The following is a 26,347-nucleotide window of genomic DNA, read 5'->3' as shown; positions in this document are numbered from 1 at the left end:
GCGGCAGGTGGGGCAGCTATGGAGGGGCTGGGAGAGTGGGCAGGGTTCAGGGGACTCATTAAAGAGCCCCCATATGGCATGGGGCAGTGGGGGGCAGCAGGGATTGCCCCCCCACTTGACAGCAGCCAGTGGGTGGAGGCTTTTTTTTTTTTTTCAAAGAGCTGGGGCCGGGCGGGGCTGGGGCGGGGCAGCTATGGAGGGGCTGGGAGAGTGGGCAGGGTTCAGGGGACTCATTAAAGAGCCCCCATATGGCATGGGGCAGTGGGGGGCAGCAGGGATTGCCCCCCCACTTGACAGCAGCCAGTGGGTGGAGGCTTTTTTTTTTTTTTCAAAGAGCTGGGGCCGGGCGGGGCTGGGGCAGCGGGCGGGGGATGGGGCCTGTGTGATTTGGAGATTCAGCTGATTTGGCAGCAGCCAAATCTCCAAATCAGAGTTGGCCAAATCGATTCAGGACAGTGATTTGAAACACTGAATCAAATCACTGTCCCCCAAATTGGCTGAATCTGAATCTGAAATGAATACTAGTTGCTTCGCACAAACCTAGTACGTTGCTAGCCCTTGTGCCTGTTGACAGTTACTTCTTGTTCATTTTGGCTTTACATTGTCAGAGCTAATAAATTAAGTTCTTTAGCAAGAAAAATATATCATTTTACAGATGTTGAGTTGTGGCATGGAGATTAAGGTTGAGTTTCTATCATTTCCACCGCAGCTGGGAAGCACTCAGCAATTCTACAAATCAGACACCAGAGTCTCAAATGAAACTTCCAGAAAATGAACACCACACAAATTAGCAACTGTCCCTGAAAAGTTTGGTTTAAATGACATGGTCAGCTTCCCAAAGGAACTCTGGGGCAGGGACTGGAATAGAATTAAGTTCTCCTAAAGAGTATTTAACTGCCTGAACCATAAGACCATTTTTCTTTTTCTTTTTTTTCCTTTGCAGTCTTCTACACCTAACTTCTGCAAAAAATGAGGCAGGAGCCTTCATGATAATAGTGTTTCATTGTCAGTGCAGGTTCATCTTACACTCGAAGCAAGGCATGGGTCCAAAGGAAAAAAATATTTTGAAGACAGTATCATAATGAATATTAACAAGGCCAAATTAAAGCGGCACCTGCAAACTTAAACCTGACATTTCCTGCCTTCTGTGTGCATGACTCCTGATTATCTTCTTTTACCACAGGACTTTTTGCATGCAATTTCTTAGATTTTTCTTTAATTTTTGTTAAAAAAAACACAAATGAACCACCCCCCCCCTTAAATAATTCCACTATGTAGCATCACTTTTCATTAGCAGGGTTAGAAACTAGAGCTGAGATATCCATCTCCTGAGGTTATGGAGTAGCTGACAGCAATAGTACTATCAGACTCATCTAAAATATATCCATGACCATAATTGTAGCCACAACCTGTTTACATAAACATATATACATTACCATAAACACATATGCACATTTGCACATAAACACCAACACTATTAACAGCTTAAATTCAAAGTCATCTTGGATTTGGGTAAATACAGTATTTTAAAGACACCCCTCCTAAAATTATAAATTTGTTATAATTTTCCATGTATAGAATCTGATTATCAAAAATTCTTCTTAAATTCCACTGCAACAGCACAGAAAGCAGCAGCAGGGGTGTAAGTGCCCTGCTTCCCCTGCCACCCATTTGTCCCCTACCCCTTCCACCATCTGTCCCCCTGACACCTGCTTTGCTCCTCCCTCCCACAGCACCTGTACCACCAGCTGCCTCCCTCTGGTGTCTGCTGGCAGCCTGGCCATGCAGAAGCAGTGGCAGAGGCAGCAGCTTCAGCATCCCAGGGCAGGAGATGTCACCACTGCCTGCTGACTGGCTGGACTGGGGCCAGAGCTACCACATGCTCCATGCCCTGGGAGGGAATGGAGGCAGATCCATGTCTGACAGCAAGCAGGTGGTGGGGAAGGGAAGGAAGACAGAGGCTGCATGGGAGCCAGGCTGGGGAGAAGAGGGGGCAGGTGACTGCTATGGTTCTAAATCTGGCCCCAACTCAGACTCACAGAAGCCACCTCCCCCTCCATCTCCTTGCCTTGTACTCAAACCCAAGAAAAGGGGTCTTTTTTTCATGCTGAATAGGGGAAAAATACCTTGTTTTGAATTTGAGTAAATATGGTAATATCTATGGCTATACGCATCAAACTTCTTATGCATTATTTTTATATATTAGAACTTCAGTAACTCCTGCCCCTGGTCCCCACCAACTTCTGATCTCCTTATAAAAATTTTCAACTGGAATATTTCAATTTGCCAGTGCTAAACAACAGGAATTCTGGTAAAGTTATCAACAGCTAAAAACACACACTGTTCTACCACTGCACCTCTGAAATTTAAATTAGACAAGTCAAACTATTAACACTTTGTATTATTAGTATCTAACCCTTTTTAAGGAAGGATGGCTCAGTGATGAGTCTACCAGCCTGGGACTTGGAAGACACCAGCACATCCCTGCCCTACCAGAAATGGCCCGCATGACCTTGGGCAAATTACTATGACTATGTACAGTAATGTTCTGTTATTGGAAAATTTTTACTGCTAGAAATGTTTCTGGGAAAAGGAGCCTACAACTGTCCCCTCTACCTTGTTCTGTGTAACTTCCTCACACCTTGGAGATCCTGACCTGGAGAAAGCATGGGAAGGAGCAGCTGCTCCAGTCCTCCCATTTCCAGGAGGATGGGAGCGGCAGGGCAATCTCTTCACCTGAGTCTCCAGTCTGAGGAGCTGGTGGAGGGGGTTTAGTGCTGCTCACTCTGCTTGGCTCCCAGTGCCCTATCTGAGGAGCAGGCAGGGAAGCAGGGAGCAGAGAAGCATACCAACAACCCTCCTTTCCCACTCCTCAGAATGAGGACTCTAGTCCAGAGAGTGAGCAAGGAGGAGAGGAGGGTGGCTCCTTCACTTGACTCTCAGTGCCCCTGTGTGATAACCTTGCAACCACAAACTGGGAAGTGGGAGACAGCAAGGGGAAGCCAGATGAGGCTGGGAAGTAGGCTGGGAGTCAGTCTCCTCAAGCCTGATTCCCTGTCCCCAGGCTTTGCAATCCCTGCCCCGAGTGCCAAGCTAGGCAGCAGAGGAAGCATTTAAAGCCTGGGGTCTGGACAGGGATAGGACAGGGATAGCTTCCTCAGTTGTGATTCCTAGTCCCTGAGCTTTGCAACACTCCTCCCCATGAGTGGCCAGGGAAGCAAGGGGAAGCTAGAGGAAATAGCAAAGTCTACCACCTCTTCGCCAAACTATGCAATTCCTGATTTAGGGAAGAGTCAGGGAGCAGCAGTTGCTGCTTCCCTCCCCTTGTGGACCAGACTCAGAGAGGAGCATGCAACCATGCACTCTTGAGAAAGAAATTCTCTGGCAGAGCAGATTTTCCAGTCTGAGATCTGGAAGGGGCATATTTGCCCCAGGAGAAATTTAGTAAATGCCTGTATTCTCCCAATAGAAACATAACACTTTTAACACTTGCCTTAATCTCTGTGTACCTCAGTTCCTCACCTAAAACAGGATAAGAGTTCTTCCCTACTTCACAGGCCATTGTAAAGGGGAAAAGAAAAAAAACCAAAACAAACAAATAAACAAAAAAACCCTGAAAGAGATCATTAGGTACCTGGATACTATAGTAATTAGGGGCAATAAGTTCCTAAGACAGATTCATGTGTTTAAATGTACCCTTAGAAGAGACAAATATATTTACACTCCATTATCATTTGCTCTTATGTCAGGCAGCCTTATTTAGCCTGTCATTTGCATGTCTGGCACATTTACACTAGAGATACCAAAAAACACTAAAGGGATCTGCAAGTTATAAATATGCAAAGCCACTTAGCATCTATCTCTATAGATGTTTTGAATTCAAATCCTTTAAAAAAATAAATGCTATATTCCATACGTGTTTTATTATTCAGAAGGCTCTGAATATATAACATTACATAAACTGCTGTCAAGCTTCAAATACATATCTTAAGGATTGAGGCTAGTGGGTTCATCCTACTTACTAGGGCACTATTTGCCTGTTTATATATTATTTTAAATAATTTTTTTCTTGACATGCAGCAGCTAACAGAGAAGGAACAGGTTGCCCAATAAATATCACCACAAAAATAGTTATGTTTAAAACCCTGATCAACTTCACCCAAATGTCTGTCAATACCCATCTAAAGTTAATACAAGGGAGAAATAAAGTATACCCTTTTGGGGGGTGTCGCTGCTTACCACTGAAAGTAATCAGAACACATCATCAGTGACCATTTTTTTTTCAGCATTTAAGCAAACCATTACCCAATCCTCACAGTAAGGCATGAAGTAACTGCATGACACTAACAGATTAAGTGATGTCCCTTAATAAATCTCGTCTTGTCAGGCTTTGTCTGAACATGAGTGTCCAGTCAAACTAGCAAGAATTTTCATCCATATCTTTATAGGATTTATTAAGATTAAAAATAAACAGGTTGAATGTAATAATAATAGACTCTCACCCATGATAAAGTAGTATAAATATATATTCACCAGTAAAGGCTCTATTGGGAGCCAGGAGCTCAGAAAATATGACATTAAAGCTACCCAGACCATAATCTTATCCTTCAGAGATGAATCATTGGATTAGGACTCAGGATATGCAGTTCAGTTTCTGGTTTACAGAAGGCTTCCTATGTCACAGCACATTTTCTTTTGTCTATCTTATCTATTTATATTGTGAGCTCTATGGAGCAGAAACTGTCTCTTATTACATGCTAAAACAGTGACAAACACAGCAGAGCCTTGTTCTCAGGGCAGCTAGCATTGTTGTAGCGCACATAATAAATAATAACCCTACTTCAGTTTTGCTGAATTGACCTTTTCAAAACATACATTTATTCAGTATAACTATCATTGCAGTAGTATGCTGGGGTGGTAAATGTTATCCAGGATTTGTCATGTTCCTCATTCCTGGCATTTTGTTCACTGAAGGAATTTTTATTAAGGAACATGGCAAGACTATAAAGAATTTACTTTTTTCTTTTGGGCATAATTTCAGTGGGGTCCTTGTTATAGATTTTTTATGAGGGGCCATATTCTGTAGCAGCCCACCCAACCTGCTCCCTTGCAAAACTTACACAACAAACATTTAGGGTGTTTTAAGAGCACTCTGAGATTCTAGCCATTGGTAATCTCTTGATTCATGGATGATCTCTACCACGTCTCATTGATGGATCTGGAGGTGATTTAAGAATCCAATCCTTGAGCCACAGACCTGCCCACAGAAGTTGCAGGTCACAGGGAAGAGTAGGTTTCAGGCTGAGATTCCTCTCCTTTTACTTCCTCAGTTTATCTTCTCTGCTTTACCTTAATGGTGCTTTACTACAAAATGTGCTGCCACTTGGCTGAGGTTGCAGTACCATTCTGGTCAATTGGCAGCCAGCTCCTCCCAGCTCTTGATGTCAGCATCCATCTTTTGGATGTCTTCAATCTGTCCTTGTACTACATCCTCTGGTCACCTAAAGATCTCAGGGTATTACTAAGCTGGAAGAAGAGCAATTGTTTTGGGAGTCAAGATTTTGGCATTTGCACACAATGTCCAGTCCAGCAAAGTTGGTGCTTGAAGATCACCAACTCAATGCTGGGCATATTAGCTACAGCAAGGATGCTGGCATTGGTGTGCCAATCATCCTGTTTGATGTGAAGGATTTTGCAGAGATAGTTGGCGATATCTCTCCAGGCTCTTGACTATGACAATGGTAGGTCACCACTAAGTGGTGGCATTTACCACAGTGGACTCACAGCTCAGAAGTGCCTAAAAGTACTCTTTCCATTTATCTTAGATAGATTCATTGTCATTGAGGAGTGCTGAGTCATCCTGCAATCTCAGGAAAATAGGACTTGGGGAAGTTGGGTCATAGATGGCTTCCAGTAACTAGAAAGAGCACATCATGTTTATTAGAATAGAGATAGATGGCTTTATCTTGCCACCATTGATTTTTGATTTCCCAGATCCTCCTTTAAGGTTCATCTTTAAGATCTGATGTATCTCCTTTTTCTGCTGAGTTGAGGTGTCATCTTGCCAAACAGAATGAGTCCTTCTCTTCTGATAGAGGATGACTTGGATCTCAGTGTCACTCTCATCAAGCCAGGTATGGTGTTGATGGGTGGTATAGCCAATGGATTCAGCACAGGCCCTATGACAGGGGTTTTAAACCCCTTCCAGAATTCCTCAATGTTGCCTTCATTTGTGGACAGAGCAGACAGCGTTCCAATGAGTCAGCTTTGGAGATCTTTACAGACCTTCAGGTCTTGAAGAGATTTGGTATTGAGAGCCCTTTGCATTGCTTTTTACTGTTATTGGTGTTTCAGAGCCAGCCAGATGTTCATAATGGATCTACCAAGATGGTAACCTGTCCAACAGTCATCAGTTCCTCATAAGATGCATGTGATAAAGACATCCATTCAACCACAGACTCTAACAATAACGTAGTCAAGAGGTACCAGTGCTTAGAATGAGACTGTCTCCAAGTGGTCTTATATTTGTCACTGTGTCTGATGATGGTGTTCATGATGACAAGACAATGCTCTGTACACTTTCTCAGGAGAAGGATGCAACTAGAGTTAGTTTACCTACTCCTTCCTTCCCAATGGTGCTACCCCAGAGTTCCAAGTCATGTCCAACTGGCACTGAAGTCACTGAGGAAATGATCTTGTCTTCCTTGAGAGTATTAGTCAGAACATGGTCAGGATTGGAGTAGAACTGTTCTTTGACATCATCATCAGGATCAAGCCATTCAGTGGGCATGTCTACATGAGTCACTTAATGCACAGTAGCCTAATAACACTGTGTAGTAATGTGCTGGATAAAAAACATGCTAATATGTTACTGCACAGCACAGTACTATTAGGCTACTGCACAGTAAGAATCACTAAAAAAACATGCATGGGCACTACTGCACAGTAGCTAGTTACTGTGCATTTATTTAGTACTTCATTAAGCAAGTACTAAATTAAATGTGTAGTAACTACTGTGCATTAATGAACATGTAGATGTGCCCAGTGAGTAGCAATATAGAGGAGCATCTGGCTGCCACTTGCTTCAGTATAGCAGTAGGTACAGTATCTATGTCAAATCTAGTTTCAAGGTCCTTCAGATTCCAAACTAGTGTCTCAGCTTTTTGTTAATTTTTTTATTATTATTATTTTCCCCCAGGTCTTCCTAAATTGAAATTGGACTTCTCTTCAGGAAGTTCTGGCTATCACCCAGTGTAAAATGGGGTCAATATTTTCCATTGTGTAAGCATCTTTGAATAATTTACCATTCTTTTTCCTGACATCTAGTGGCAGTGGAGCTCTGAAGTACTACATACTTCTTATTTTGAACTCGGACTGCCTGAGAGGGTATTCAGGAAGTGCATTTCTTGGATAAATGTTGTGTATGCTTCAGTGCATGGGTGGTCTCTTAGACTGGAAAGTTGAGCATTGAGACTTCTGAGTTCTAATTCCAAAATTTTCCATTAACACTATGTGTAGAGTACAGTAATGTATCGGTGCCTCAGTTTACCTATCTGTAAATGGATATACCGCTATTTGCTTATCTTACTGGGCTGCTATAGGCCTATATAATTTTTATAAATTATTTTAAAATCCTAAAATGAAAGAGACTAGCAGAGAGCAGCTCCTCTAGGCATGGATGCATCCTTCAAATTCTACATAAAAAATTGAAACTATTCACCACAATTGTAACATATCAACCCTGGAAACTGGACGATATCACTGTGAGTTTCAAAGTATGTAACTGTTTGATACTCCACAGGTACCTTGGATGAAGGTCCATTTCCTAATTAATTGCAAGTCACAGAAAGTTAAGCCATCTAAACAATTTAAAAAATGCTTACTTGTCTATGATCTCTGGTACAAAGATTCCTTTCTCCCCTTGATGCTATTAGGCTATCACTTCAGTTTGGCAGATGGCACAACATCAAGTCTGTAGACCTAAAACCTGACCTCATGGGGCTTTAAATACCAGTTCTATCTTTGATACCTAACATGAGTTTTCAGACCCTGTAATTTTAAAATAATGATGAAAGCAAAACAGATAAAACATACTTAAATCCTGATATACACTGATACAAGAACCTGAAGTTAATTCACAATGAAGTTGATTCAACAGAATTATTCCATCTCATCTGTGTATCACTTCCAACTAAAACCTTCATGTGTATCAAACATAATCTCTTTGTAATAATTTAAATAGTCCTCACTTGTAAAATTTTGATGTTCAAGTTATTAACTGATGGCTGTAAAATTATCAGTGTAAGCCTTCTATTCAGCAATTTCAGAAACAAATGTATTGTTTCAGTTATCTAGGGACTCCCTCTGAAAAATGTAAATGATACTAGATCAAGCTCCTACCCAGAAACTTGGATGAACTAACAGTGTGCTTATACCACACAATGAAGTGCCATATAGAGATTCCTGAGTTAGCTTAGATAACAATGCAGTATAACCTATCCATCTTCCAAAAATGGCCTCCTTTTGGGAATCCTTGATAGGCAACAATTTTCTATTCAAGTACTGAGTCTAAGAGCTAAAAAAAAAAAGAAAGAAAATGTCCAATGAGGAAGGGAATGGAGGACACAATAAACTTGGTAAAGCCAACAACTAATATATATATATCTCTCGATCTAAGATTCCGTCAGTGACTTTTCAATAGGCTGCATAGACACATTCAAGTGATCTGGGAGAATTCTTCCAGGTTTGTTCTCCTGGTAAAGAAACCTACCTAGAGCCACATGTACAAACATTCAACTGCTAATGTACTAAAGAGTGGAGAGCTTGTAGTCCTGGCACCGTACAGCCAAGGGGAGATCCTGTGCACATATCTTAACCTGCTCTGCAGGCTTCCTAAGTCTGCCTGATGACATATGGTAGCCCTAATTGGCTGACCTGGATTGGCCATGGTCGGCCTGTGTTTCCCTGCAGCACAATGTGGGGATTGTGAAGGGGGCATGTTCTGTTCCCTACTGGAGCAGCAGATAACAGAGGGACACACTGTCTCCCTCTGTTGGAGGGAGAGGAGGGGGAACTATGCTCTTCTTTGAGAGAAGGCACACATGTACAAACATCTGCTCTCCCAGAAGAAACTCTGGAGAGTTTCAGTGGCCATTTTTGCTCTGAGAGAAAAAGCACTGACTCCCCCAGGAAAAACTGAATGTCTGTATAAGGCTTTAACCTAAATTGTCCTCTCCAAATGGATAATGATATATGGCATTTATGGATGTGCTCTGGGAGTGGGGCAGGGGGGTGACGTGCCCAGAGTGTGACAAGTATCAGCATCCGCATGCTAAAAAATTGAGGTGGGGGTGCTTTAACTAAAGCTGATCAAAACATCTTTAGTTAAAGCACCCCTGCCATCATTTTTCAGTGTGCAGACACAAACACATGTGACACTGGAGTCTGCCGGAATACAGTAATTACAATGCTCCACCAGACTTGGTTAATTGAGTCTGCTCCAATGTGCTGTAATTACAGCACATCAAAGCACCCTTGTTGCAGATTTATAGGTGCCCATAATGTTGTAGCATTCATTCTTATCTTGCATTGGGCTCCTCTTAACGGTTGTTATCCACTGCTATCAGAGTCAAAATTTGGGCTCATCCAACTCTAGACCCTAAGGGCTGTTCCAAGGGCTTGTATATCACACAAGAAGTGACCTCCCTCAAAGCTTCCTCAGCTTTGTCTGACATACACTATCTGTCTCAAAGATTAGTACTCTTGCTGCCATAGGAATGTTCCTAGTAGAAGATGGGAGTCTCTTTTCTCTCTCTAGCTTTGTCTTGATTTCCATACCTAGAGATGCCAAATTAAGCTTTTGGTCAGGGTGACTCCCTCAACCCCAGGAAATTATACACTTATCTTGTACTTTTGTAACTAGATAGGTATAATAAAATATTATTTTTCCCATGCTCAACACTTAACTGTATTTTAACCAAAATATTCCGAATAGGATTAAGGATAACAAAAAGTCCTTTTTCAAATATATTGGGAGGATGAAGAAGGCGCCGGGTAATGTGGGGCCCCTGCAGGATATGCGGGGCAATCTGGTGGTTGCGTCAGAGGATAAAGCGGATCTCTTTAACCAATTCTTCACCTCCGTTTTCTTGTGCAGGGAACGGGACTTCCCTGCTGTGATAGAAGCCGGATACGAGGGGATCGCCTTCAGACCTCAGGTTGGGGAGGACCGGGTTAGAGAGCTTCTGGAGGGGCTGGACGCGTTCAAGTCAGCGGGTCCGGATGCTCTCCACCCCAGGGTGCTGAGGGAGCTGGCTGGGGTTATTGCAGGGCCCCTGGCACGGCTCTACGAGCGATCGTGGTGCTTGGGCCAGGTGCCAGACGATTGGAAGGTAGCTAATGTGGTCCCCATCTTCAAAAAAGGGAAAAGGGAGGACCCGGGCAATTATAGGCCCGTCAGTCTTACCTCAATCCTGGGGAAGCTCTTTGAGAAGATCATCAAGGAGCACATTTGTGATGGGCCGGCATCCGAGATGATGCTCAGGGGCAATCAGCATGGATTTATTAGGGGGAGATCATGTCAGACCAACCTGATTGCCTTTTATGATCAGGTCACAAAGGCCATGGACGCAGGTGTCGCGGTGGATGTAGTCTTTCTGGACTTCAGCAAGGCCTTTGACACCGTCTCTCACCCCATCCTAATTAATAAACTAGGCGACTGTGGCATAGATGCCTACACAGTCAGATGGATTGCAGATTGGCTGAAGGGTCGCACTCAGAGGGTGGTGGTGGATGGATCATACTCGACTTGGGGGGAGGTGGGTAGTGGAGTCCCCCAGGGCTCGGTCCTGGGGCCTGCGCTGTTCAATTTCTTCATCAGCGATCTTGATGTTGGGGTGGAAAGCAACCTGTTTAAATTCGCTGATGACACCAAAATTTGGGGGGAGGTGAGCACGCTAGCAGGGAGAGAGAGATTGCAGAAGGATCTGGATAGGTTACAGGGGTGGGCAAACAGGAACAGGATGTGTTTCAATACGGACAAGTGCAGGGTGCTGCACTTGGGTAGTAGGAACCAGCAGCACACTTATACGATGGGGAACTCCCTACTTGAGAGCATGGAGGCGGAAAGGGATCTTGGTGTCATTATTGACTCCAAGATGAACATGGGCCGACAATGCGAGGTCATGGTTGGCAGGGCTAACCGGACCTTGTCGTGCATCCACAGGTGCATCTCGAGTAGAGCCAGGGAGGTGATCCTCCCCCTCTATGCGACGCTGGTCAGGCCGCAGCTGGAGTATTGTGTCCAGTTCTGTGCGCCCCATTTCAGGAGGGATGTGGACAACATGGAGAGGGTCCAGAGGAGGGCCACCCGCATGATCCGGGGACAACAGGGCAGACCCTACAGTGAGAGACTGCGGGACCTGAACCTATTCAGCCTCCACAAGAGAAGGCTGAGGGGGGACCTGGTGACCGTCTATAAACTCACTAGGGGGAACCAGAAGGGTTTGGGGGAGACGCTGTTTCCCCTAGCCCCTGCTGGCATAACAAGGAATAATGGGCACAAGTTGATGGAGAGGAGGTACAGATTGGACATCCGAAAAAACTACTTCACAGTTAGGGCGGCTAGGAGCTGGAACCAACTTCCAAGGGAGGTGGTGCTGGCCCCTACCCTGGGGATCTTTAAGAAGAGGCTGGATACTTACCTGGCTGGACGCATTTGAGTCCCGTTTTTGTTTTTAGGGTGAGTGGTTTTTTTTTCTTTTTTTTTGGGTTGTTCTCCCGCCCTGGTGGGGGGTCGGTCTAGAAGATCTATTAGGTCCCTTCCGACCCTGAAACTATGAAACTATGAAACTATGAATTAACAATAACCAAAATGCAAGTAAGACTTGTCCCATTCAGTTGTATGTCATTGTTCAGCATCAGCAGAGAATAAGCCCCCCAGGAGAACTGTATTGATGTGGTGTTTTCATCTCTATTTACCAACAGGTATTAGTAACACACTTCTTGTTCGTAGGGTTTCAAGCCGGAGGGTTTATCATGCCATACCTCATCTTTTGTAGCCTATTAAAGAATTGGGATATATGAAATCAAAATCATAGGCGGAAGGATTTTATAGATGCATCTGTAAGACACTAGAGCAGGAGGGCTACTTTGCAATTCATATGTTGTCAAATATTCAGAGAAAATCATTACGCTTAACATGTACCATAACATAAAAAAAGTTGAAGGGGAGGAGGGACAGGGAGAAGGAAGAATTCCCATATCAACCTTACTCTCCATATGAGTCAAGAAAAAAATGAATTACGTTTATTTTTTCCCTGTGCACTGTCAGATAAGAAATTTAAGAGTAGAAAAAGCACATTTCCCTCCACATATTTGAAATACTTTGAAGAAATATTTTTTCTTTTTGATATACATAGAAAATTTACATAATTATTAGTTAAAGTTAGTTTCCCTTGGCCAGGCATGTAGCAAGAATGTGACACACAAATTCAGCTTTATCCTGCTAAATAATCAAATGAAACAGAACTAACTTGTAGGTAAGTAAGCATAAAGGTAAACAACTGCCCCCCAACCCCTCTCAAAACAACAACAAAAGTAGAAGGGGCTGAATTCAACTCCCTCCACTACACTGATAGCACTCTGAGAAACAATCTTTTCAAGGGCCTCCAACTGGTAAAGGATTATAATAAGACTTCAGAGCTTTGAGTATGTTCCAGTGTATATCACTTTGGTATCGTCAGTGCAGTTATACAGTTCCCTACTTTATGGGCTTTCATGCTTCACTATATTGTCTGCACACTTTTGCTTTTCTCTCCCTTTTTAAAAAAGTGTTGGATAGTTTATCCATTAGTACTCTACCTTCTTATTAACAGGTGCCTTTAGAAAGTTTTCAGTCTATTTTACTTAGGAATTGGCTGACAAAATAAAGGAGCTAGCCACCAACATATTTATTTCTCTATAAAATCCAACTAGAAACAAACTAATTGTCTTTGGGCATTATGGGAAAGTTACTTTGCCAGGATATTAGGAATAACATCTATTTAAGGTAGACTAAGAGTTCTAAGGAGTTTGTGGTAAGATTTAAAAACTAGGATTCCACTGGAAGGCAGATGTGATGAATTCACCAGATGTTTAAAAATATCAAGGAAAGCTTAATTTTTAGAGTGGGGGGGGGGGTTCCCCCTCTCCTTTATTCTCCATTTGTAACTTTAACTTGGAAGCTTTCATTTTATTTTTTTTCCCAGAAACCAGGTCTGCTCTGTACAGCAATATTTTCATTGTGCTGTGTTTCTATGTATAAAATCTTTCCTAAATTATCTTCCTTCCCAGTTCTTTTCTTTCAAAGCACTAACATTACCTACTAATACTAGCTACCATGTGCCCATTTCTCAGGCGTCTAATTTTTGGAGCTTTCATGGAATGCTCAGTCTCCCAAAGCCTCCATGTAATAAGGATACAAATGACTTGTGTTTCTATTTTGTACATCTAAGTTTGTTTTTTGCACAAATACATTTAGGTAATTTTATGACATACTGGCACACCAATAGCTAATATGCATCATCCGTAAATGGTTGTTTTAGACTTCACTTTTAAATAATTTGATCTTGTTTCAGAAGTTTGTGTTTATCAATCAGAAGATGATATTATTAATTTTCTGAAAAAATATTTGGAAAATAATGAAATTATATTTTGAAATAAAAAAATATTCTCATGCAGTTTAAACCAGAACCTTTGGATTCATAAAAGCTAATAAAAGACATTTTTCATCATTGCATTATAAAACATTACAAATTGCATTTTGAATTTTGCTTTGTTCTTAGAAGTCAGCAAACTTTGCAAATAAAGTTCTAGATGAACCTCCAAACTCATAAAAGCTTCACCTACCTGGAGTTGAGGCTGATTAGTTCTTCCAGTGCTGGTGCCAACATTCTGTCATTCAAGTGCTTAACTAGATCGTGAAGGGCCAGGAAAGTGGTTGCCTTTTATTCCCACCTGGAGCAAAATATTGTGTCAGTCACTTTTTTCATGGTCCTCCAAGCATAATAAGACATTCATTTTGTTATCTTTTCCTGTCACATTAGGCGTTCATCAGAAAACTCACACAAAAGATTGAGGCATGAACTATTCAAGTCTGTGATTTACTCCTGAATATTTAATATAGCATCCTGCATAAGAGAATAGGGCCATCTACATTTTATTTTCTTAAATTAAATTAATATCAATATTAAATACAATACCTGTTTATAATGATTTGATTTAGATATGGGTATGTCAATTTCAGATATAATTTTCTAAAGAACACCAAATCTGAGCAGGAAACTGGAAAATAAGGGAGTTTTAGACCATACTACGTTAAACCTGATTCTATTCCAAAAAGAAAATGTAGCAAAGCCCCCAGTTTTTTCTTTCTTTTTTTTAAATTTATTTTAAAATGCACTCCTTCCCCTTCCCCAACCATTTCTGACCTTTTCTCTCCCTCTCTATTCCCTATAGATAAGTATAAGTGAGCTTAGACTTAGGATGAGCTTTAAACATTTTTATTCTGGTAGCAAGTTTTTGGTTTTGGATATCCACTGTTTTATATTGTATTATTATTAGGTTTGTATTGATTCTTACTGTTGTATATCATATTATCATCATTTTCATATTGATTTTTATTGTTTCACATGAATATTGTATGGTTTAGGCCTGTGTTTGTAAGTGAACCAAAGTCATGTCAAGTTTCCATTTTATATGTCAAACCTCCATCTTCTGTCCTCTGCCTGGGCATCCCATGTTCAACAATATGATTCATTGTACCCCCTCCCATGTAAATTGGTTCCCGGATGAATGAGAATGATTGGGAATGATTGAAATACAATGGTAGCAGGCCTCTAGTGAATGGCCCGGAATGACTGGGCCATCACCTCACATTGATTCACTCAGGAGCCATGGACCTCACCCAGGAACAGAGACAAGACCAGCATTTGAAAGAGAAAAGACCCTGCAGAACCAGTAACTCTCACCATTACAAACACCCGAAACTGCACATCCCTGCATGGAGCGCGCATGCTCAGTATGCCAGGGGCTAACCCTTGCCTGGGCATGCCTCCTGTCACTACGATCACACAAGGTCTGCCCCTAAAAAAAGGGAAGTGAAGACAGACCCAGTGGGACATCCTCTCCATCTGGACCAGTACCATGCCACACCACCTATCCACCCAGTGACCTATCTGCCACCCCTGCTGCCATTGTGTGTGGGTGGATGGGTGGGTGGGTGGGTGGCTGTGGGTGTGGGTGCAAGGGAACCAATAAAACATTGTGTCACCATCTCCCCTGTTCAATAAATAAACTGTCATTTGCAACCCTGAGTTGGGTCATGTTTTACTGAATCTCAGTCCCTTCCTTATTTTAAATTCCAGCCTCATTCTCTCTCTCTGTGTCTCAGCTCCAGTTCGCACCCTCTCTGCTAGTTTCCTGATCTCCTCCCAATTCCATCTCCCCTTTTCTGCTACCTCTCAGCCTCTCCTTGCTTTACTGCTGTCCCTGCTGCCTCTCAGCCTCCCCTGCTCCTACTGCCTTTTCCCTGTGACTTTCTGTTGCCTTTCTCTGCTTTCCTGCTGCCCTGCCTGCTGCTTTTCCTGTTATTTTTTTGCTGTCCATCTCTCTGTTTGCAGGTTTCCCCCACACCTTTTGTAATCCTCCCCCCCACCCAGCTTCCCAGTTCCTCTTAGCTGTCCTGAAGTTTTCTCCAGCTTCCAGCACCTACTGCCGCTCCCTGCAACTTCTCTAGCTGCCCCAGAGCCATCCTCTGGCTCCCCACACCCAGAGCCCCTCTTTAATACCCACAGTTTCCCTTAGTCCCATTTTCCCCTCTCCCCACCTACCTTTTCACCTCCCCCCGTAGCTCTGGCTCCAGTCCCAGACTCTGTGCCGGCATGCTTCCCTGTTCTGCAGGCTTTGGGCATTGTTTTTTAATCAATTAAGATCAATTAACCTAAAGTTCCCCCCGAGCCTCAGTTCTTCAGCCCAGGGCCCTCTAGTCTACAAGTTCTAATCCCAGTCCCGGTGACTTTCATTTCCAGCAACTTTCACTCCTTATACTTCTACTTTCTTACCTTAACCTTTCCCCAGGTATACCAAGTACACCAAGCACATACATACATACATACATACATACATACATACATATCACAATACCCAACTTAGGAACTCACTTGTGTGTATGTGTAGGTGGGTGGTATGTGTGTAAATTAGTGAATACACATATATATACATATATAGATATCATTGTCTGTGTGGGTGTGGTATATGAATTAGTAGTCCATGTGTGTGTATTGGATGTACAGGTGTTGGTAACTGGTAACTGATTCTATCTAAATTTGGTGTGTGTAGCATGTATGGGCTTAAATTGGTGATAGGTGTGCATGAACCTAGACTGGTTATTTTGAACGTGTGTGTATCTGAGTTGCTAGTGTGTGTGTTTGTGTGTGTGTGTGTGTGTGTGTGTATACATATATATGGCATTATGAGCATGATATCCAAATTAGTGATCTGTGTCTAACTTTTGGGGTGTGTAGTGTATGTGATTGAATTGGTGATAAGTATGCATGTGCCTAGGCTGATTTGGATATGTATGTGCCTGAGCTGGTAGTGTGTGTGTATGTGTATGCACCTAATTGATTTGTGTGTGTTTTGTATATGTGTAATTGTACACTATGCCCTCCTGTCTAACAGCGCGCAATATTGAGATCCTGAGCATTGGCCTGACCCCACAGGGCAACAAAAACTAAGTTTAAATTTATATTTTCATTAGATCTTATACTACTGATCACTGTGCCCATTATTCACCTTAGCTTCAGATTAGTGAACAGTACAAAATCTTCAGTAGTCTTTCAAATAATTTTTAAAAGGTAAAGGTTCTAATTTTTTATTGCTTTTGTTTATTAGTTAATGTAAAAATCTCACAGATGCCATTGTGTACAATACATGCTTCCAAATAAATACTATAATTGAAGGTGAAATGTAAAATAACCCAGGATTTTATTATTATATTTTTTTAATGTTTTGATTAAATAACCACAGACAGATTATCATAACACACTCTGAATACATTCTAATGGAACAATGTGTAACAATTTCAGTACATTTAATCTAGAATGGGATCTCTCTCCAGCTAAACAACCCCTTCACCCAAAAATTCAAGCCCCCACCTAATAAATAACTAACAGAAATACAGCCAAACACCCCACAAAACAAAAAAGAACCCAACCACAACTATTTTATCATAAACCTAATCCCCAAATCTAGTAAAATACATAGTAAATATTTTTGTGCAAAGGAGAATATCCTACAAATGTACTGCCTTCAGAGAATAGTTTTATAATAAGACTGCAAACTATGTTAGTTACTAGGGCTGTGTGAAGCTTTGGGTGCCAATCCGATTTGGAGGAGATTCAGCCCAATTCAGCAGCCGAATCTCTGAATCCGAATTGAATCAGGAATTTAATAAAAAGGTCTGAATTGATTGGAAGCCTCTGAATCAATTCAGAAGAGATTTGGAGAGTTTTGGAGAGATTTAGAGATTTGGGCCATCCCTACTCGCAGCCGCAGGGAGCTGGACCTAGTCACCGTGCCAGTAAGTGGGGGTGGGGGGGTTGGAGGGGGGAGGAAAGAGACATGGGGGGACCCTTGCCAGGCCCCATCCCCTGCCTCTTCTCCCAGGCTTCCTGAGCACCCCCCAACCCCTGCCCACTATCCCAGCCTCATCAAAGGCTAATAAATATTTTGTGATTATACAAAAATCCAAATGTGATTGTGTTTCTAAGCTAAAGTTGAATTTTAAATCAGTCCAAATGATACAGAATGGAACTGTGTAGCTAGGAATGCCAAAGAACCTTCATACTCCTTCATAGTGACACCATGCAATAGGGTTTTAAATTAAAATATGTTAAGGTTTGTTATTTCAGATTAGAACCAGCTTTTAATTGCACATTACATTATGGTATTGTTATACAAGAATTCTGGGTGGTTCCTGGAGCTCTTAATCCCTAAACTGGCCACACATTAACACCTGAAACTAGTTTTAAGCACTTCATACTAGGGGTGTGTGAAGTGGGCTCTATTCGAGTCAGATTTGGATTTGGCCCGAATCAGGGACAGTGATTCGATTTGGCTGAATCCAAATCTAAATATTTGATGCTGATTTTTCTACATACCTCAAGGTACCAGTGTGGCTTGTGAATGCTGCAATACTGGGGTGCATGAAGCATCTCACAGGAGTGCAGGGGGGCCCTCTGCATGCTCGGCGGTGAATCCAGAAGTGGACCAAAAGTACTTCCGGTCCAATTCCAGGACAGCCAGGAAGAGCACTGCCACCCCTCTACCCTGCATCCCCTGGCTCAGTGATCAGCCATGGGGGGATTCCGGGTGCCCCCCACCCCCAGACTCAAGAGGTACCAGCTGCTGAGCCAGAGGGACATGGGGGGAGGGTCACATGCTCCCCGGTGGACCCAGAAGTGGACCAGAACTGCTTCTGGTCTACTTCTGGGTCTGCTGCTGAGTGCATTGGGGAGCCCCCTGTGCTTCTCTGGGACACTCCATGTGCACCACCATCACAGCATTTGTGAGCCACCTGCTACATAGAGGTATGTAGAACAAATATGTAAAGCTTGGTCTATGTCTGAATTGCCAGATCTTTCCAAATCTCTCAGAATCAATTCAGAGGGTTTTGATTAGATTTGGAGCTATTAAAGGGTCCTCTGATTCAAGTTGGATTTGGAGATTCAGCCACTGAATAGGGCCGAATCTCCACCGAATTAAATTAGGGACCAAAGCTTTGCACACCCCTACTCATTACATGGATCAAAATTACACCACTCCAGGGCAGAAAAATCTGTATTCAAGGCTACCTCTTAGTGTAAACTCCCTCCCTCATTTCCTCTTCCTGTGCTGACCCAGATCAGGCCCACTGCCCCCACCCCGCACTTTTTCTAGCACACCAGGTCCCTGCTCACTGTCCCACTCCTTCTGCTTACTTGTGGCTGCCCACACTCTGTCCCTGGGGAGTGGCAGTGGGCCCAGACGTGCAGGTTAACCCTTCCCTGCCTGCTCCCCTGGGACAGAAAGCATGGGAAGCCACAAGTAAGTGTGACCTTTCAGTCTTCCAGGCCCCTGCTGTCCTGAAGTGCGACTGCTCCAAACTCAAGCTAGCACTAGCACCGATCAACAGCTTTTGAGGTTCACAATATGAGATGTAACAAAATGCTTAGATCCCACAAACACTGCACCACAATGCATTCTCAGCAAATTAATTCTACACTCAGAGTAAGTGTTTCAGGAACACACAAACGATTTTTTTTTGCATAAAGAAAAAAAGGATGAATACTTTTTATACTTAGCTTTACTATGGAGTTATTTTGGGACTCTCCCAAAATTAATGAGCATTATTGATGATAAACAGAAATGTACTAGTTAATAAATTAGCATTAATATCATACCTTGGAAGAAAAGTATCCAAAGATTAGCATAAGTGGGCCTTTAGTTTAATCTTCCTGGGAAGATCTAATGTTTATACTGTTATAACATATACTTCTGAGTCCAGTTTTTAGAACTCAAGCTACAATTTCACCATGAATGAACAAAAACTAAATGTGATGGAGGGAACTAGAGAATGTCTTCAAAGCAATGAAATTTCCACCAAGGGGAACATGAAATACCTTATATTAATGATGGCAGCCATATATCCTCCTGGATCATGGTGTATGTATGAAGGCCACCCAGACCTTTTGGTGAATATGCCTGGGCAACAATTTTTTTGAGGACTGGAGGCTGCCCAGATCTTCCTCCCTCCCTTTAGGCCACTGAGACAGAATCCAAAGACCAGACTGAGTCCAGATGTTTGATGCCTCGATGGCTGTAGTTGTGTAAGTGTCTGGGAATTGAACCCAGGTCTCTGTGTGTTAGACAAGTATTCTACCACTGAACCACAAGGGACTACCATTTTAATGATGGCACCAATCAGAAGTATGGAGTAAAAATACAGTGGAGTATTTTAGTGTTCCTTGTTCGGAGTCTAAAGAACCAAGAGATGTTACTACCTGTGGCAGGTGAAGCTGGTGAAAAATGGCTATATACATCCTGTAACACTTAATCAAGCTCCATTCTCCTAGAAATCTTTTTTTCTCCTTTGGTTCTAACTTTATTTGGGGTTTTTTTCTCTTTTACTACTTCCATTACTATGTCCTTTCTTTTCTTCTCTCCTTACCTCACATTTCCTAACATTCAGCCTCACTCGTTCTCCTTCACTCATTCCTTGCTTGTCTTCTCACCTTCAGCAGAGCCATGAAGATTCCCATCTCCCTGGCAGTCAGTTCAGTTTGTTTTTTCTTGTTCTGACAGGGTTGCAGTGTGCATAAAGATACTCTCATCTTTGCACTTATCAGGGTAGAACAGAAGAACACTTTACTTTTATTTTCCCCAAGTGAAAGCAGCAGGTAAGCATGATGCCTGTTACTAATGTTGGCTGGCACAGAAGTGCAAGCAACACCATAGCCACAGTATTTTATTCTGCATCCTAAAATGTCTCTGTTAGGTAAGTTAACCTCATTTTCCTTCTTTCTTAAAGTTAATAGCACCAGCTTATACTACATACATGTTTAAGATTGAGCAGATAAGTTGACATTTTCACAATGTGGTTGTATACTTTCAATTGACTCTCATGGACTTTTTCATACAGAGACAGGAACTAGATGCAGAAACAGCAACAGAGATTTTAACATTAAATTTTAGCTGATACTTTTTTTTTTGTCAGTTAAATAATCACAAATCCTTCTTCTTTCATTACTGAAACAATACATCAGTGACCATTCTCTTCTAATGAATTTTAACATGACACTGATATGACTTTGAGGAGGGATAAGTTTTCCCAAGATCTTACTAGCAGCAGAATTGAAAGGAAAAATGAGTTAAAAATGGCAGACAACATCATCAGCTACTACAAACTGGGCACATCTATACAAGATGCTAACTGCACAGTAGCCAAAAAATACTGCACAATAATGTGTCACAGTACAAACAGTGCTAATACTCTACTGCCCACTAGGTCTGTCCAAAATTTTGCTGGCTGTTTCATTTCAATGCTGTTTCAACTCGTTTCAAGCTTGCAACAGCAAAATCAAAATGAAACAAAGGGCTTCAAAACAGCCTTGAAATGAAACAAGGGCAGTTGAAACATATTGAAAGCTTTGAAACATTTTGATTTTAAAAGCTGAAGCTGGGCTTGCCTGCAGGGAAATAGAAAGTAATGAGAGGGAGAGGGAAGATGTGGGAAGGACTGCTCTGATATTGACTGTAACTGTTTGGCTGCCTGAGATGCTGCTGGTGCTACTGTGCTGCTTACTAAGTTATTACTTGTTGTCATTTAAAGTGGTGGACTGGCCTGAGGCTGTAGGGGAGGAGGAGACCTCATTGGGGCACACTACCGTGTCATGTAGAGGCTCCAGAGCTGGTGAGGGCAAGCCTTAACACACACACACACACACACACACACACACACACACACACATCTCACAAGTTTTGCTTGTCAGTAGTTTGAGGTGCAGTTTCCCAGAAACCCCTGCATCTATCTCCTTGAAAGTTGGCAGGCTTCATGGCCTCTGCAGGGGCTACCATGCCTTCAGTTTTCAACCTGCTGTGCCTTAATACACACAGATCACATGAGTTTTGCTTGTCAGCAGCTTGAGGTGAAGTTTCCCAGAACCCCCTGCATGTATCTCCTTCAACTTGGCAGACTTTGTGCCCTTAAAAGGGGCTGCCATGCCTGCTGTTTTCACCCCCTGTGCCTTCACACTTACAAGTGGCACGTTTTGCTTTCAAGACTTTGAGGTGCTGTTTCCCAGAAACCCCTTTATCTATCTCCTTGAAACTTGGGAGGATTCATGCCCTCAGAAAGGGCTACCATCCCAGTTGTTTTCACCCAAATGTGCTAAAAAATGACAAAGTTATAAGCAGTCTTGTGCTTCCCCATTATAGCCTATGGGCAAAACATTGAAACAATGTTGAAACAGCAAAACAGTTTTGATGAAACAAAATGGAACAGTGCTTTTGAAATTAAATGGAATTTGAAACAAAACACTGTTCCATCAAAATGGCAAAATGAAAGCTGAAATGAAATGGTGCTGTTTTTCACAGCCCTACTGCCCACTATTATTAGGCTACTGCTCATCACCTAAAAGATGTTCACTGGTGCCACCTCACAGTAACTCCAGTTACTGCACATTTATTTAGTACTTACTAAGTACTAAATAAATGCATAGTAATGACTGCACAGTAGAGTCTCATGTAGACATGCCCATTCACATGGTAATGTTGACTTCGGTAGAATTATACTGACTTATTTAAACTGCAATTTTGGTCAGATATGATTTTTAAATGAAATCCTCTCCATAATATCACTTATTTAGTATACCTGGGCAAAGACCAGAATATCTTGAAAGGTATTAAATGAACAAATGTCAAGATTGTCAACAACCAATAACAACTGCTCCTTGATGAATTTCACACCCACAATTGTAGCTCTTAGGACCTGCCTACCTTAGAACTTGTAACTGAGTTTGTGATCTGGAACACAGTCAGCTTTGGACATGATTTGTGTCCATTCACATTCTATGTGTATCAATCCACATAGAGTTAATATGCAGTTAGATATTCAATCATACAACCAAGACATTGGTGGTTTTTCCTGACTGCTATGTTGTTTGAGCTTTGTATTTTATTTTCCAGGGCTTTAGATTATGATTTTCTTTAAAAATGCCTGCTTTGACTTCTTCTTTTCTATATTTAGTTCCAAGTATTGCATGGCCTATATTTGAATCATTACTTATTTAAAAAATCTTTTATTTATAGGCCTCTTTATCTAGATTAGGTTTGTAAAAATTCTTTATCTAGATTAGGTTTTTAAATAATGTTATAAACTGCTACAACAACATGGAAGGAAGCAGTATACAATTACAAAGGCAATAAATATGCAATTTACATTTGTGAAAAGAGCTTGTGGAGTACAAATTCCAGATGCCTTAGTAGGCTCTTGGATTCATCTCCACTTTCTAATAAACTTTAGGATGTAACAAATTCAACAGGCCTTTTGTATAAAAATCTTTTTTTCTCTAGTGGCACACCTTCATATTAGTTAACATGCTGTGCTTTGTCTAGGCCAAGAAGAGAGTTTAAGGTTAGGGGAATGGTCTGATAATCAGCTGATTACTGTAATTATAAGTTGCTTGTCAGTGGACCATATAACCTTTCAAGTTATAGTGAATAACAGTTAACAAATTATATGAAATCAATTTTAAAACTCATATTTCTCAGCAAATCTCATATTCACCTCTGTTATAAACTCTTGTAAATAAGCAATGTTTTGAGAAGTTATCACTCACCAATGAAAAGTAGACTGCTGAGAACAAAGCTCAACATAGTCAAAATTCAAATACTTCCTATTAAACATTTTAAAGAGAAAGCTAACTAAAACTATGTACCCTGCCATTTTTTCTGACATCAAAAATTTTGCTTCACTTGGTCACTCAGGTGTGCAGAGAAATTGTGGGGAATGCACACTTCATAGTAACACCATATTAGAAGGCAATCCAAATCATTGCATTGCTATCAGTCACGTCCAAAATAAAATGAAATGCACTGACATGCCACTGAACTGGGCATGGAATGATCATTGAACCCCAAATCTGCAAATGGAGTCTATGGAAACTTTCAGACTGTCTTTATTAGGGGCATGCGAAACAGGCCCTTATTCATTTCGGATTTGGAGTTAGCCCGAATCAGGGACAGTGATTCAATGTGTCACCAATTCGATTTGGCTAAATACAAATCTGAAGATAGGATGCTGATTCAGAGAATCAGCAATTCAGCCATAGACACAGCTTTAAATGTTTTTTTCTACATACCTGGAGGTACCAGGCACAGCTCATGAACGCTGTGATGCTGGAATAGATGAAGCATCCCACAGGAGTGTGGGGAGCCCCTCTGCATGCTCAGCAGTGAACCCGTAAGTGGTCCAGAAGTACTTCCAGGCCCCCCGGCTCAGCAATCAGCCATGGGGGGATCCCAAGTGCCCCCCCCAGACCCAGGAGGCACCAGTCGCTAAGCCGAGGGGACACGGGTGGGGGGGGGGCAGCGTGCTCCCCAGTCGCCCCAGAAGTGAACCGAACATGCTTCTGGTCCCCTTCCAGGTCTGCTGCCTAACATGCTGGGGAGCCCCCTGCACTCCTGTGGGACATTCCATCCACCTCACCATCGCAGCATTCACAAGCTGCCTGGTACCTTGAGGTATGTAGAAAAAACATTTAAATCTGTGTTTATACCTGAATCGCTGAATCTTACCGAATCTCTCCAAATCGATTCAGAGGGTTCAGATTCAATTTGAAGAGATTAAAGGGTCTCCTGAGTGAATTTAGATTCAGAGATTCAGCCACTGAATCAGGCCGAATCTCCACCAAATCGAATCAGGGACTGAAGCTTCTCACAGCCCTAGTCATTATGGCATGGAGTTCCCCAGTGGGGCACATGCTGATGACCTCCAGCCTTATCTGCTCTCTGCAGCCTTGTCTGCAATTTACCCACTGAAGCCATCATAGGCATGGCTTCTAGAGCATGTGTGGGGAAGCCTTGCCTTTTTACCCAAAGTGGCCTGATTGGTCCATTGCTCCAGACTTTTCGGGCCCCACGGCAACACCTTGCTTCTTCAAGCTTCTCTGTCCACTGTGATGCTTATCTCCCTCATCTTCCCTGGACACCTACTAGGTGTTACCTCCAATCCCATTTTGTTGAACAATCAAATCCTTGTAGATGGATGTTTCTTCTATCACATATACCAGACAACTGTGGTTTCATAGACTCTTAACCCCTTCTTTCTCTCCTATAAAAGTTTGTCAGGGAAACTTAGTCATGCAGCATTAGTACTACATGAACATTTAAAAATATATATTACAATAAAACCCATAGTTTGTCACACAGTAGAACTCTCTAGTGCAAACAATGCTTGTGAAGAGGAGAAGTTTATTATGTGTGTAAACAAAGGTCAAAGGAGATGTCAAAAGGCACTGAAAGTCAGCAGACCAGGAGACATTTCAACTGTTGTGAAATAATGTTTTTTTTTTATGGCCAATAGAGTAAAATATTTGTACAAGTCCTACCAGAAAGAACACATTGGGAAACAAAAGCACAACAAATGTATTATATACATTTCTTTAAACATTTTTCTTATGAGCTTAAATTAAATATTAACAAATCTTAACTTTGACATTATGTCATGTACTGCCTCATCTTTAATAATAAAAATCAGTAACAATTCTAGGAAAATGTCACTATTGAGTTCCTTTATGTTTTACTTGTCTTGTACAACAATCAAAAATAGTCTATGAAGAAAAACAGAATGTGTACAAATCAAGCAAATACCTTTGTTCAAGAATACTTTATTGGCCTTCTTCATTCTTCAAAACATTATCTGATGCATGGGCATCTCACACCCTGTGCCCTGGGCTGGAATGAGACCACAGAGCTCTTTGTGGGTTGGATCCTGCCTGGGGTGCAGGTCAATTGCAACAGGGCCAGCAGCAGTGGATCCAACCTTGAATGTGGATGGTGGCAGTAGTAGACTGAGTGGCAGTGTAGCAGAAAGCCCCCCTTTCCTCTTGCCTGTATTTGCTCTCCCCTCTTTGGATATGTTTCTCTTTTTCTACCTTTTCTTCCTTCCTCTCTCTTTCACTTTAGGATAAGGAATTGTGTTTTAAAATTTGTATGTGTGCATTTTGTATCTCCCCTTGTAGTTTGGTATTTTTATCTATTTGTGTGCCATGGCATTGTAGCATATATTTTATACTCCTCACCTTTCAACTTTCAACTGAATGTGTTTAGTTTCATAAGTAAATTATACATTGTAACAATGTTAACAAGGGCAGGAATCATACTGCCCTTCCTTGTATCAGGCTGGCCCCTGAAAGAGCGAGTGGATCAGTGATTGAATGTGTAACGTGATTGAATGTGTAACACAGTAGCAGCAGACAGCAATTATCACCTGGATGCTGCAGATCAACCAACGGAAGAACTCAATAGAAGACAATGTAACAACCGGGAGATCTCTAAATGTCACTGATCAAGGGCTAGAAGCCCTGGCCTGAGTTAATCAATGCCAGAGACCAACTTTTGGGCTGAATATCTCCAGATCGACCACTCCCAGAGCCCTATTCTAAATTCATCAACGGACTTCCAAACCTGCACGTACATGCGGACAACCCCTGGGGCTGACAGATGCCGTCCAGTAGCCACTGAGGGGGGGGGGGAGTCCCACGGGGGT

The 26,347-nt window shown here is 42.0% G+C and overlaps 1 long non-coding RNA gene across 2 annotated transcripts in view; it reads right to left on the bottom strand.

Annotated features, from left to right (window-relative positions):
• LOC112549356 overlaps positions 1-26,347 on the bottom strand; it is a 243,696-nt gene that overhangs the window by 125,428 nt on the left and 91,921 nt on the right. For both annotated transcript variants that reach the window (XR_003092759.1, XR_003092758.1), the window contains exon 2: positions 13,888-13,995. This is a non-coding gene — a long non-coding RNA (uncharacterized LOC112549356). The remainder of the gene's footprint in view (positions 1-13,887; positions 13,996-26,347) is intronic.

Source organism: Alligator sinensis, unplaced genomic scaffold (assembly GCF_000455745.1).
Source record: "Alligator sinensis unplaced genomic scaffold, ASM45574v1 scaffold392_1, whole genome shotgun sequence".
Taxonomy (NCBI): Eukaryota; Metazoa; Chordata; order Crocodylia; family Alligatoridae; genus Alligator; species Alligator sinensis.
Note: the sequence above shows the minus strand (reverse complement) of the source record. Positions and strands in the feature narration are given on the sequence as shown.